Source organism: Aotus nancymaae, unplaced genomic scaffold, assembly GCF_030222135.1.
Source record: "Aotus nancymaae isolate 86718 unplaced genomic scaffold, 86718_ANA_hifiasm-v0.15.2.pri h1tg000059l, whole genome shotgun sequence".
Lineage (NCBI taxonomy): Eukaryota > Metazoa > Chordata > Mammalia > Primates > Aotidae > Aotus > Aotus nancymaae.
In genome coordinates this window covers 33542554-33555721 of record NW_026988473.1, presented here as the reverse complement: position 1 = coordinate 33555721, position 13168 = coordinate 33542554, and positions in this window count along the sequence as shown.

The following is a 13168-nucleotide window of genomic DNA, read 5'->3' as shown; positions in this document are numbered from 1 at the left end:
GAAATATTTATTTATTGAGCATATACAACTACTATATTTCCATAATAACAAAAAATAATTTAAAAGAAGTAAAGATTATAGCAACCACAGAAAACATTTATTGAGTGAGTCATACCCATTTGTACCCAGTGTATTGTAAAAAGTATACCATCAACACACCCACAATGTTTATCAGTATTTCATAGTAGAAGAGACATAAAAGTAGGAGTAGGTAGGACTAAAGAACGCTAGTATACACAGGGCCATCAGATGCCTTTTCGTAGAAGAGGTCTAGAGCCTTGCAGAAGAGCTTCCCATCCTGTGTAGAGGATGTGTTGCCTGTTCATTGCTTTCTGAAAACTCTTGCCTGTTATCACTCTGTGATTAATTCTGCACTAGGCTGTCAAGAGCTTTCACATTTGGGATCATTTTGTTTCCCTCTCTCAAATAAGTTGATGGACTCATTATGTCACAAATATCTTATCTTGCATGTAAATGTAAATCTGGTGCACCCTTAACTCCCAGGTCTAAGTATTTTTTCTATCACACAAAGTTTTTTGCAAAAATTAAAAAAAAGATAGCATTAAATAGTTACCTGAGAAAAGAAGAAAGTCTTCAAATCAATAGCCTAATCCTCCACTTTAAACAGCTAGAAAAATAGAACTAAAATAAACCCAAACAAGCAGAAGGAAAAATATAACAAAGACAAGAGCAGAGAGCAATAAAATTTTTTAAAAAAGAAAAATAGCAATAAAAACAAAAGCTGATTTTTTGACATTAGTTACATTGATAAGCCTTTAGCAAAGCTGATCAAAAAAAGAGATAAGCCATGAATCACCAATATCAATAATGAAAGATGGGGTATCACTACAGATTCCATAAACAATAAACAGATAATGAAGGAATACTAAGAACAACTCTATAGATATAGATTTGAAAACCTAGATGAAATCAAATTAAAACTAAATTAAAGAAACTGAGCTTGCAGTTAAAAATTTCCAAGAAAGCAACCTTCTAGCACCGATGGTTGCACTGGCAAATTCTACCAATTATTTGAGGATAACTAATACCAATTCCATATAATCTCTTCAAGAAATAAGAAGAGATGAGAACACTCTCAACTCAATTTATAAAGCCAGCATTACCCTGATACAAAAGACAGCATAAGAAAAAAAAATACAATCAAATATATCTCATGAACATAAATGCAAACATCTTCAGTAAAATATTAACAAATGGAATCCTTAAACATATAAAAACAATAATACACCATGAACAAGTAGAGGTTGTAGTGGGAATATAAGACTAGTTCAAGACTGGAAAATTTGTCATTGTAGTCCATCATATTAGCAGTCGAAAGAAGAAAAATCACATGATCAATTGTTGCCAAAAAAGTATTTGACAAAATTCAACATTCATTAATGATAAAGACTCTGGACAAACTGGAACCAGAAACTTTCTCAACCTGATAAAAGGCACATACAAAAGCTAATGTTATACTTAATAGTGAAAGACTGAATGCTTTTCCTCTCAATTTAGGAACAAGGCAAGGATATGGATATAACTTGGCTCTGTGTCCCCACCTAAATCTCACCTTGAATTATAGTTCCCATAATCCCCATGTGTCATGGGAGGGACCCAGTAGGAAGTAATTTAATCATGGAGGTGATCACCCTCATGCTGTTCTTGTGATAGTGAGTGAGTTCTCATGAGATGTGATGGTTTTATATGGGGATTTTCCCCCTTTTGCTCAGCACTTCTCCTTCCTGCCATCATGTGAAGAAGGATGTGTTTGCTTCCCCTTCTTCCATGACTGTAAGTTTCCTGAGGCCTCTGAAGCCCTGTGGAACTGTGAGTCAATTAAACCTCTTTCCTTTATAAATTATCCAGTCTTAGGTATGTCTTTATTAGCATCATGAGAATAGACGAATACAGATATCTACTCCTATCATTCATCATTTTACTGGGTGCTCTATCCAGTTAATAAGGTTAGGAAATGAAATAAAAGGCATGCAGATTTTCAGATGACATGACTGTTTATGCCAAAAATTTCAAGGAATTCATAAACAAATTCTAAGTACTAAAAAGTGAGTTTAATGAGATTACAGGGTACAGGGTTCAACACATAAGACTCAAATGTATTTCTCTATACTAACAATGAATAATTGGCAACTAAGCATTTTTTAAGATTTACATTAGCTCCAAAAAATGAAACACATAAGTGTAACAAAGCATGAACAGGGTCAGTATGCTGAAAATTACAAAAACTTAGTGAAATAAAGCAAAGAAGATCTAAATAAATAGAGAGATACACTATTTTATGGATTGAAAGAATTAACATAGAAAAGATGTAACTTGGCCAGTCGCAGTGGCTCATGCCTGTAATCCCAGCACTTTGGGAGGCCAAGGCGGATGGATTACCTGAGGTTGGGAGTTTGAGACCAGTCTGACCAACATGGAGAAAATCCCATCTCTACTAAAAATACACAATTAGCTGGGCCTGGTGGCACATGCCTGTAATCCCAGCTACTTGGGAGGCTGAGGCAGGAGAATCGCTTGAACCCCAGGGGGTGACAGTTGTAGTGAGCCGAGATGGTGCCATTGCACTCCAGCCTGGGCAACAAGAGCAAAATTCCGTCAAAAAAAAAAAAAAAAAAGAAAGAAAAAAGATGTAAATCTCTCAAAATCGATCTATAGATTTAATGCAATTCCAAGCAAACCTCTAGAGTATTATTACAGATCTAGATAAACTGATTCTAAAATGTATATGGAAAGTCAAGGGAACTATAATAACCAAAACAATGTTGAAACAGAGTAGTAAATTTGGAGAAATCACACTATCAGATTTAAGATTTAATATAAAACTGCAGCAATCAATTCAGCGTGATACTGACAAAAGGATAGACATATAGATCAATGGAACAGGGTAGAGAAGCCAGAAATAGACCCACACAAATATATTCTAGTGATTTTTCACAAAGTTGCAAAATCAATTCCATAAAGGAACGATAGCCATTCAACAAATGGTATTGGAGCAGCCGGACATCGATATGCAAAAAAAAAAAAAAAAAAAGGAAGCTTCATCTTAATTTCAAATCTTACATAAGAATTAACTGAAAGATTTACATGTAAAATACAAAATTATAAACATTTAAAGGAAAAAATCTAGGAGAAAAACTGTGGCCTGAAGTGAGACAAAGAGTTATTAGACCTAATACCAAGAGCACAATCATGACAGGAAAGATTTATGAATTGGATTTCAACAAAATTAAAAACTTTTGCTCTATCAAAGACACTGTATAAGCATGAAAACACACGCTACAGACTGGGATAAAATATTTCCAAATCACATACCCAATAAAGGACTTGTATCTGGAACATAAAAAACTCTCATAACTCAACCATAAGAAGAGGAACTAGCCATGTTAAAGAAAATACTGTGTTCATCAACTAGAAGTCTCAACATAGTAAAGATTCAGTTCTCCACAAATTGATTCATAGATTCAACTCAATTCAAATCAAAATCCCAACAGGACTTTTTGTAGGTATGTAAAAGCTGATTTTAGAATTTATATGAAAAGACTGTATAGCATAGGGACAATGGTTAAAAATACTGTATTGTATACTTGCAATCTGCTAAGAAGATAGATCTTAAATCTCCTCACTACACACACACACACACACACACACACACACACAAATAGTACATGTACAGATAATAAATGTGTTAATTATGGTAATTATTTCACAGTGTATACATGTATCAAAACATGAAGTTGTATGCCTTAAATATATGCTATTTTTAATGTCAATATTTCAATAAAACTGTTAAAAAGTAGAAAATAAAAATACGTTATGTGAAAGACAAAGGAACTAAAATATCACCAACAGTTTTGGCAAAAGGAATGCAAATAAGCAAATTAAGAAATGTTCATTTGCTATTCAGAAATGCAAGTTAAAACCACCATGAGATACCATGGCACATCTATTAGACTAGCTTAAAAAAAATTACTGACAAGTGCTGGTAGGGATGTGGAGCAACTGGAACTCGCATACATTGCTGGTAGCAAAATGAAAAAACAGCCACTCTGGATATCAGTTTGGCAGTCTCTTGTAAAATTAAACAAACACTTTCCATATAACACAGCAATCCCATTTCTAGGTATATGCCTTAAATAACTGAAAAAAATGTTCACACAAAAATGTATACATGAATGTTTATAGCAGCTCTGTTTATAATCACCCTAAATGGAAATACCTAAATGTTCTTCAGCAAGTGAATATATAAACAAACTCAGTTGCATTTATTCAATGGAATACTACTTAGCAATAAAAGGAACAAACTATTTGTGCGCAAAACAACTTGGATAAATCTGAAAGGCATTATAGTGGTTGGAAGAAGCCAGTTGCATACTGTATAATTAATTCGACTCATATGCCATTCTCTAAAAGAAAGAACCTGTAGTGACAGGGAAAAGATCAGTCATTTCCAGGGATAAAGAATAGAAAGACGACATGACTATAAAAGGGATAACGAGAGAATTGTCTTTGGTGATATTGAACTCTCTGTATCATTATTGTGGAGGTAGTTACAGAAGCCTATATATGTGTTAAACCCAAAAATTGGACACACAAAAAAGTCAGTTACATTGCATGGTAATCTAACAATAAAATCAAATATTTACCTGAATAATTTTTGGTGCTGAAGAACTTGAGTTGTATCTTAAAATCAGACTTTCAGAAATTTGGTTGCATTTGTTCCCTTGGTTTTCTGTATTCATCTATCACCTGCAGAGACAGAAAGAGAAAGAGGGAGAAAGAACGTTAATTAGTTTATATACTTATACACACTAATGAAGTTGGAAAAACTTTTGGGTGAAATATAATGATATTGTGGGATGATTTATGCATTAAGGTATATGTGGAATATTTTTGGTAGAGATACTTGTTATAGATGTATCTAAAATTCAGGACAGAGGTAAGGATGGGGAATTCTATTTAGAAAATGTAGATGAAAGAGAATATATAGGGTGAGACAAAAACTGAGAATGGAACTCAAGGGTACTAATATTTGAGGGAAAATGAGAAAAGGAACTCATAAAGGAAACTGAAATGATTGTAGGAGGAGAAACAGGGCATTGAAGAAAAGAAAAAGGCCATGGAGGCTGTATTAGTTCATTCTCATGCTGCTATAAAGAACTGCCTGAGACTGGGTAAATTATAAAAGAAAAAGGTTTAATTGACTCACAGTTACACAGGGCTGGGGAAGCCTTAGGAAATTTACAGTCATGGTGGAAGGGAAGCAAACACATTCTTTGTCACATGGCGGAATGAGAGCCAAGCAAAGGGGGAATCCCCTTTTAAAACCATCAGCTCTCCTGAGAACTTGCTTTCAGGAGAATACCATGGGGAAACTGTCTTCATGATTCAAGAACCTCCCACTGGGCCCCTCCCACCACATGTGGGGATTATGGGAACTACAATTCATGACGAGATTTGGATGGGGACATAGCCAAACCATATCAGAGGCCAAGAAAGTTGAGAAAGAATAGTTAGCACCCTCCAATGGCATGGAGAAGTTGAATAAAATGAGGTTTGAAAAGTCTTCAGTGTGTTTGTCCAATAGAACAGCAGTCCTAACATTTTTGGCACCAAGAACCAGTTTTGTGGAAGATAATTTTTCCATGGAGGTGAAGGTGAGGGGATGGGATGGTTTCGGGATGAAACTGTTCCACCTCAGATCATCAGGCATTATTTATATTCTCAGGAGGAGTGGATAACCTAGATCTCTCACATGCGCAGTTCACAGTAGAGTTCACACTCCTATGAGAATTTAATGCCTGGCTGGTTTGACAGGAGGCAGAGCTCAGGCAGTAATGCTCGCTAGCCCACTGCTCACCTCATATGGTGCATCTCAGTTATTAACAAGCCACGGACCAGTACCTGTCAGTAGCCCAGTGGTTGAGGAACCCGTGCTCTAGAAGGTCATTGGTAATGTTGCAAATGCACTTTTAGGGTTGATGTGGGGGCAAAAACCATAGGGACATAGCTTTAGGAATGCATGAGAGGTAAGGAAGTATCCTCATAAAGCTTTGGCTTATCTGTATTTGGATTCTTGAATGAAGTTTTCGTAGGAAGATTACTCTTATGTCAAATCATTAGGCCAAGCTAAGTAAGAATTTTAGTGAAATTTTGCATTTCTGGCAAAACTTAAAGTCAAGTAATAGCAGCCTGTACTTAAGCTTTAGACATAATCTTTTTTTGGTAGTATTAGTAAGTCAGTTCAACACTGGCAGAGCACCTACAGTGTTGCAGATGGTGAAAGGCATACACACATGTACAAGAAATAATAACTGAATTTATTTAATCTAACTGCCTCATTTTTTTTTTATGAGATGGAGTCTCGCACTATCACCCAGGCTGTAGTGCAGTAGTGTGATCTCAGCTCACTGCAATCTCCATCTTTTGCGTTCAAGCAATTCTCCTGCCTCAGCCTCCCAAGCAGCTGGGACTACAGGTATGCACCACCACGCCCAGCTAATATTTTTGTATATTTACTAGAGACAGGGTTTCACCATGTTGGCCAGCATGGTCTTGATCTCCTGACCTTGTGATCTGTCCACCTCGGCCTCCTAAAGTGCTGGGATTACAGGCATGAGCCACCGTGCCCGCCCCTCCTCATTTTAAATATGAAGAAGCTGAGACTCAGGAAGGAAATAACTTGGCCAAGGGTATGCTTAATTTGCCTCCCTCCTCTCCCACTGCCATATTTTGCTAGTTTCCCAATTTTTCCCTTTACATAAGCTACTCTCCACCACAAATATAGTACACATACAGAAGATACTCATAACTTCATGGCTAGTCCTTTTCTAAATGTATTCATGTAGTTTGTTGAATCAGATTTTTTTTTTTTTTTTTGAGACAAGAGTCTCGCTCTGTCACCCAGGCTGAGTGCAGTGGTGAGATCTCACCTCACTGAAACCTCCATCTCCTGGGTTCAAGTGATTCTTGTGCCTCAGCCTCCTGAGTAGCTGGGATTACAGCTGCATACCACCATGCTCAGCTAGTTTTTGTATTTTTAGTAGATACAGAGTTTTATCATGTTGGCCAGGCTGGTCTTGAACCCCTAACCTCAAGTGATCCACCCACCCCAGCCTCCCAAAGTGTTGGGATTACAGGCATGAGCCACCGTGCCTGGCCTTGAATCAGATATTTATTAGAAAAGTGAAAATACCTACCTAGGCAGTAGCTGGCAACAAATTTAGTGCATGGAGGGTACGATTCCAAATGGTTGCATAAGCCTGGTATAAACAGAAAGAAGAGGTATTAGGAAACAGATTGCCTTTTGAAAACAGAACAAGACTTCTGGCAGGAAAATATTGGGGGCAGATAGGTGCATATGAACAAATATTTGACTCTCCCGTTATCTGGGGATTATTCTTTTAGAATTCTCTGCTAAAACTCTAAAGGATTCTTGGTTTGCTCTAACGAGATAGGCTGTTGCTTTACCATAATTCCAGTTAATGTTTTGAGAGAACATGGAGTAGGACAATATGGCTGGAGTTTGCCTCCAAGGCAAATTGGAGAGGAAGAGTGGACGGCCTTCAAAGCAAGACTAAGTTTAGAAGCACAGAGAATAAGCATATGCATGCTTAGGTTCAGTGTGTGGATGTCTGCTTGAGTTCATTCAGTTACTTGTAGGGTGTGTAACCTTATGAAAAGTATCTTGACCTCTTTAAGACTCAGTTTCCCCCTCAGTAAAATGGGTTCCTTGTGAGTACTAAAGATATATGATGTACCTAGTGCAGTGCCAGACTTGTGAAACAAAATACTTAATATTAGATTTTACTTTTATGATTAATTGGAAGTGTGGTTCTATTCTGTAGGAAATGGCCAAAGACACTGCAAGCCAACATTTTCAGACAGAAATAGTTCCTGTCTTTTGTAAATTGATCTTTATGCGACTTCAGCTGGCATGACTAGGCCCTTCAATGGGAATTGCAGAGATATTTAAAGTTGAATGCAAAGGCCTGAGCTCAAATGGGATAAAGATGAGGCACTACTGAAGATATAAATGGATAGGCACACTATACCAGGGGGTTTGGGGGATGGGAGTGGAGGCATTATTTGTCAAGTGGCATCAATGTACACACCTGACTGTCTGTGCGAGGAGAGGAGATGGCAGTTACTGCTGCAAAAGGGACCTGGAAACAGAGCATGAGCAAACTGCTGATCAGGTTTCTTTAGGAGGATGAGGGGATTATCATGTTCTGAGAGATTACTGAAGCTTAGAAAGAGGAAGTAGTAGAATCACATCTTCCTGCCCCTAAGAATTTGTGCTGTTAGATACCATGTTTCCAGTGCTTCTTATTTTATCCATTCCTTTAAACATTTATTTTAAAACAAAGACGAAAACATAGGTGAAAAAATGTATGACTTGTTTGTTTGTTGTAGATTTACTCTTGGATTCCAAAGTAAAGAGGCAATGGCATAGGGAGTTCTGTTTATGTTCCTTTCATCAATCACTGCTGTAACTTAGATATTTAGTATACTCGTGCCTATACACAAATACATATGGGCAAAAGATACTCTATAAAATCCATTTATGAGGACTCACAGTTGTACCTCTCAGAAAAATTTCTGCTCCAGTCATTAAAAAATGTTTTTTACAGGATTGTAAGTCAGTTACCTCTTCCCTGGAAGTAAAATTCTGGGATAGACCAGGAAACTCACTAACAAGCCCCAGGGGTCTTCAACCTCGGCTGCATGCAAAATCAGATGTAAACTTAAAAAAAAAAAGTCTGTGCCTGGCTTGTGTCCCACTCCAGAGCATTTAAGTTAAACTCTCTAGAAGTAATTATCTTCAATTACTTTATAAAAATTTAAGATTTAAAAAAACCAGTCTGGGTGTGGTGGTTCACTCCTGTAATCCCTGCACTTTGGGAGGCGGAGGTGGGTAGATCACTTGAGGTCAGGAGTTTGAGACCAGCCTGGTTAACATGGTGAAACACCATCTCTACTAAAAAATCAGCTAGGTGTGGTGGTGTGTGCCTGTAATCCCAGCTACTTTGGAGACTGAGGCATGAGAATCACTTGAACCTGGGCAGAGGTTGCAGTGAGCTAAGATCGCACCACTGCACTCCAGCCTGGGTGGCAGAGTGAGACTCCAGCCTGGGTGGCAGAGTGAGACTCCATCTAAAAAAAAACAAATACATATATATATATATATATATATAAAAAAGTAAAAATGAAAAACCAAGTTGGCACAACATTTTTAGCTCTTATAATGAAATTCTTGATTTAATGAATATACTGTGAATAACTTTGGGAGTATTAAAACTTTGTAAACTCTGACTCAGCATATCCATCCTGAGAAATAGAGCAGAAGGAAATGGTCATGGATGCATGCAAAAATGTATCAATCTTGAGTCTTTACAACAATACTTTTAATAATAAAAATCAGAAGCATTATAAATGTGCAATAAGAGGAGATTTTTCTTTCAACTATGGTATCATTTAGTGGACTACTTTCCAGCCATTAAAAATAATGTAAGAACAAATTTAATGCATATAACATGCATGTAATTCATAAAGAGAAAAGAAGGATATTATTCAAGTATGGTGGGATATACTTCTTTGAAAAAAAATCCATTTGGATAGAAAAGAGACCAAAGGAATATATTCCAAAATAGTAATGTTTATTATAAAGAAATAGCATGATAAATGTGATAATCTTTATATTCTTCCTTTGACCTCATATTATTTTTCAGATTTTCTATACTAAGCATGAATTATTTTTATAAAGAGAACAATTCTATTAAATTAAAAGCAGTTATAGAACTGTAAAGATTTATATTAAAATATTACTTTGTGGACCTGCCCACCTTATATGTTTAAAGTAACTGACACCATTTTGTATGTGCTACCTGTGTAAATAGATTCCATAAGTAAAAGAGCCTTATAAAAACACTCTTCATTTTTGTATGAAAGTAACAATAGGTAAGTCCTTGTTCAATGTATGACTTTGATTTAGGAAGTGGAGTCTGGAACAACTGGCTTAATTTGACAAAGATAGAGGAAAATGGAATTTTATGCTCTGTGATTGGTTTTTGCAGTTGTTCTCAACTAATAGGCCGCTTTCTTCCTTAATGTTTTATAATGAGGAACAGCTGCTATGAGCTGCACAGGAGGTTTTTTTCCTCCTCTCAACCCTCCATCTCCTGCAGTTAAATGAATCGCTGTAATTAAAGAACTGGTGAAATAGACAAGGGGGTGGACTGGCAAATTTATGTGTTTCTTCTGCTTTAAAATGTTTAAGTATCATGTGGAAGAAATGAGTTGTTGTGACATGGTGGAATAACATTTACATTTTCCTAAAAAAATGTCTTCCAACATTTGTCATTAGACCCAGAGAAAACAATAATAATAATTAATTAGGCATTCAATGTAAACCATAAAAATGAGCAGACGCTCTTCTCCTTCAAGTTGATTGGAGTTCAGATCAGCCAAGAAGCTACAGATGAGTTCAAGACTATACTGTTTGAAGATGTAAAAGAGTAGATGAGGTGTGGTTGATCCTAGTAACTTCATGGACTAAAAGAGGGGAAAAGAAAATAGTCTCATTCCTTGAGTATATTTCCTAGTTGTTTTGTGTATGTCTTGATGTGTTTGTTCCCGAACTGAACAGAACCAGAATGGCCCCCATGACACCTCTCTCCAAGGGAAAGATGCACCTAGAAGGAGCTGGGCCTCTGGTGACAGCTGGAGGAGTCACTCTGAAGCCTCGCCTCCCACATTCACTGTCATCTCTAATAGTGGAGACTAGCTGAACTACGGAAAGGGAAAAATTGACTGCTGAAGAGGAGCGTTGGTGATTGTATTAGTCAGGGCTCTCCAGAGAATCAGAACCAGTTGGTCCATGTGATTATGGAAGCCCAGGAGATCCATGATGGTCTCTCTGCAAACTGGAGAACCAGAAAAGCCAGTAGTACAATTTGGTCCATGTCCAAAGGTCTGAGAACCAGGGTGAGGTGGCTGATGCTAGTCCTGGAGTCTGAAGACCTGAGAACCAGGAGCTCTGATGTCAAAGGGCAGGAGAAAATGGATAGCCCAGCTAAAGAAGAGGGCAAATTCATCCTTTCTCCACCTTTTAGTTCTTTTGGGGCCCTAAACAGATTGGGGCCCCTAATGAGGGTGATTATTCTTACCCTGTGAGGTAAGAATTAGTGAAGGTGATTATTCCTACCCTATCAATTCAAATGCTAATCTCTTCTGGAAACCCTCACAGACACACCCAGAAATAATGTTTTACCAACTATCTTGGCATCCTTTGGTCCAGTCAAGTTGACACATAAAATTAATCATCACAAGTTCACTCACCCCTTGTCAACTTGGCACTTATGCATATCTCTTTAAACCATACTTAATCTCCAAATAAATACAATATCAAGGTCAAAATCCCATGTAACATCATACGTGGGACCAAAAACACACTAATCCCTTAACCCAAAGAGGAGGTAAAATCCTTGAGTGATGTTTACTCTTCTCCTGGAATCCTTAACTTAAATACTATGATGTAAAATTGGGCCAGATGTGGTACCTCACATCTGTAATCCCAGCACTTTGGGAGACTGAGGTGTGCGGATCACAAGGTCAGGAGTTCGAGCCCAGCCTGGCCAACATGGTGAAACTGAGTCTCTACTAAAAATACAAAAATTAGCTGGGTGTGGGGCACGTATCTGTAATCCCACCTACTTGGGAGGCTGAGACAGGAGAATCGCTTGAATCAGGGAGTCGGAGGTTGCAGTGACCCTAGATCATGCCACTGCACTCCAGTCTTACGAAAGAGTGAGACTGTCTAAAAAAAAAAATACTATGATGTAAAATTAATAATGCTTAAATATGGATGTAAAGTCAATACAGCTTATGTTACTATGATAAGGGAATAGGAAAGAATGCAAAGATATTTGCTTTACACACACAAATATATTTATAACAGAAGGAGAACATATGCAGGACAATTACAATTCTCATTTCTGTAACTGGTAACATAGTTGTAGCTGGTATTTATAAGGACTTTCTTCTACTACCCATTCTGTATTCCCATTGCTTTCAGCAAGCACCTCAGCTGGTTGTGGTTCTTTACCACAGGATAAAGGTGACCCAGACCTTTATTTTTGAAGGGTCTGGGACATTCATAGTTTTGCCTGGACTGGGTTGTTGTAGTTTCCTATTGACCTTAATTAGAGGACACGGCAATACTAAGAAACTCCCTAAGAAATTTATATTCCACACATAATCGTCTTTACCTCAATTGTGTAGTAGTAGTTCAGTTTCCCCTTAGTAGTTTGGAACAACCACCCAGCCAATACTGTAACTCCCTTCTTTGCTTGTTGACATAGAGGCATTAGGAGCCCAACATGGTTGGGTGGCAGTCTTAACTTCCAGTTCAATGGAATCATTGCTGTATCTTCTGGTAGAATCATTCCTCCCTCTAGGTTTATGACATCTAGGCCAATAGAGCATAAAATCATGGAAACAAGAAGCAAAAAATTTGCCAGTGTGTCTCTAGGGGTAATAGTAAACGTTGCCACAACCATTTTTCACCCCTTGATTCGTGGACCTATGATCCTGGCTATGGGAGAAACAGCACCATATATTGGTTGCTGATTCAAAGTATATATAACCTTATGGAGAACCTTGCCCAAGTGCTGCTCCTAGCTGGAGCTGTAACTGAGTCTCAAAAGGCCATTCCACCATTCTATCAAGATAGCTGCTTCAGGATGATAGGGAACAAGGTAAGACCAGTGAATTCCAACAGTATGGGCCCATTGCTGCAGTTCTTTTGCTGTGATCAGAAGTAATGCCGTGCACAATACCATGATGGCGGATAAAGCATTTTGTAAGTACATGGACAGTAGTTTTGTGTTCAGGGAAGGAAAATACATATGCAGAGTTTGCGTGCAGGGAAGGAAAGTCCACATACACTGTTGTCTATTCCAGTAAGGACAAAATGCTGCTCCTTCTGTGACAGAAGTAATTTAGTGTAACGAATCTGCCACACGGTAGCTGGCTAATCACCCTGGAGAATGGTGCCATACTGGAGGCTCTGTGTTGGTCCCTGCTGCTGACACATTAGGCACTCAGCACTGGCCATAACAAGGTGAGCTTAGGTGAGTGGAAGTCCATG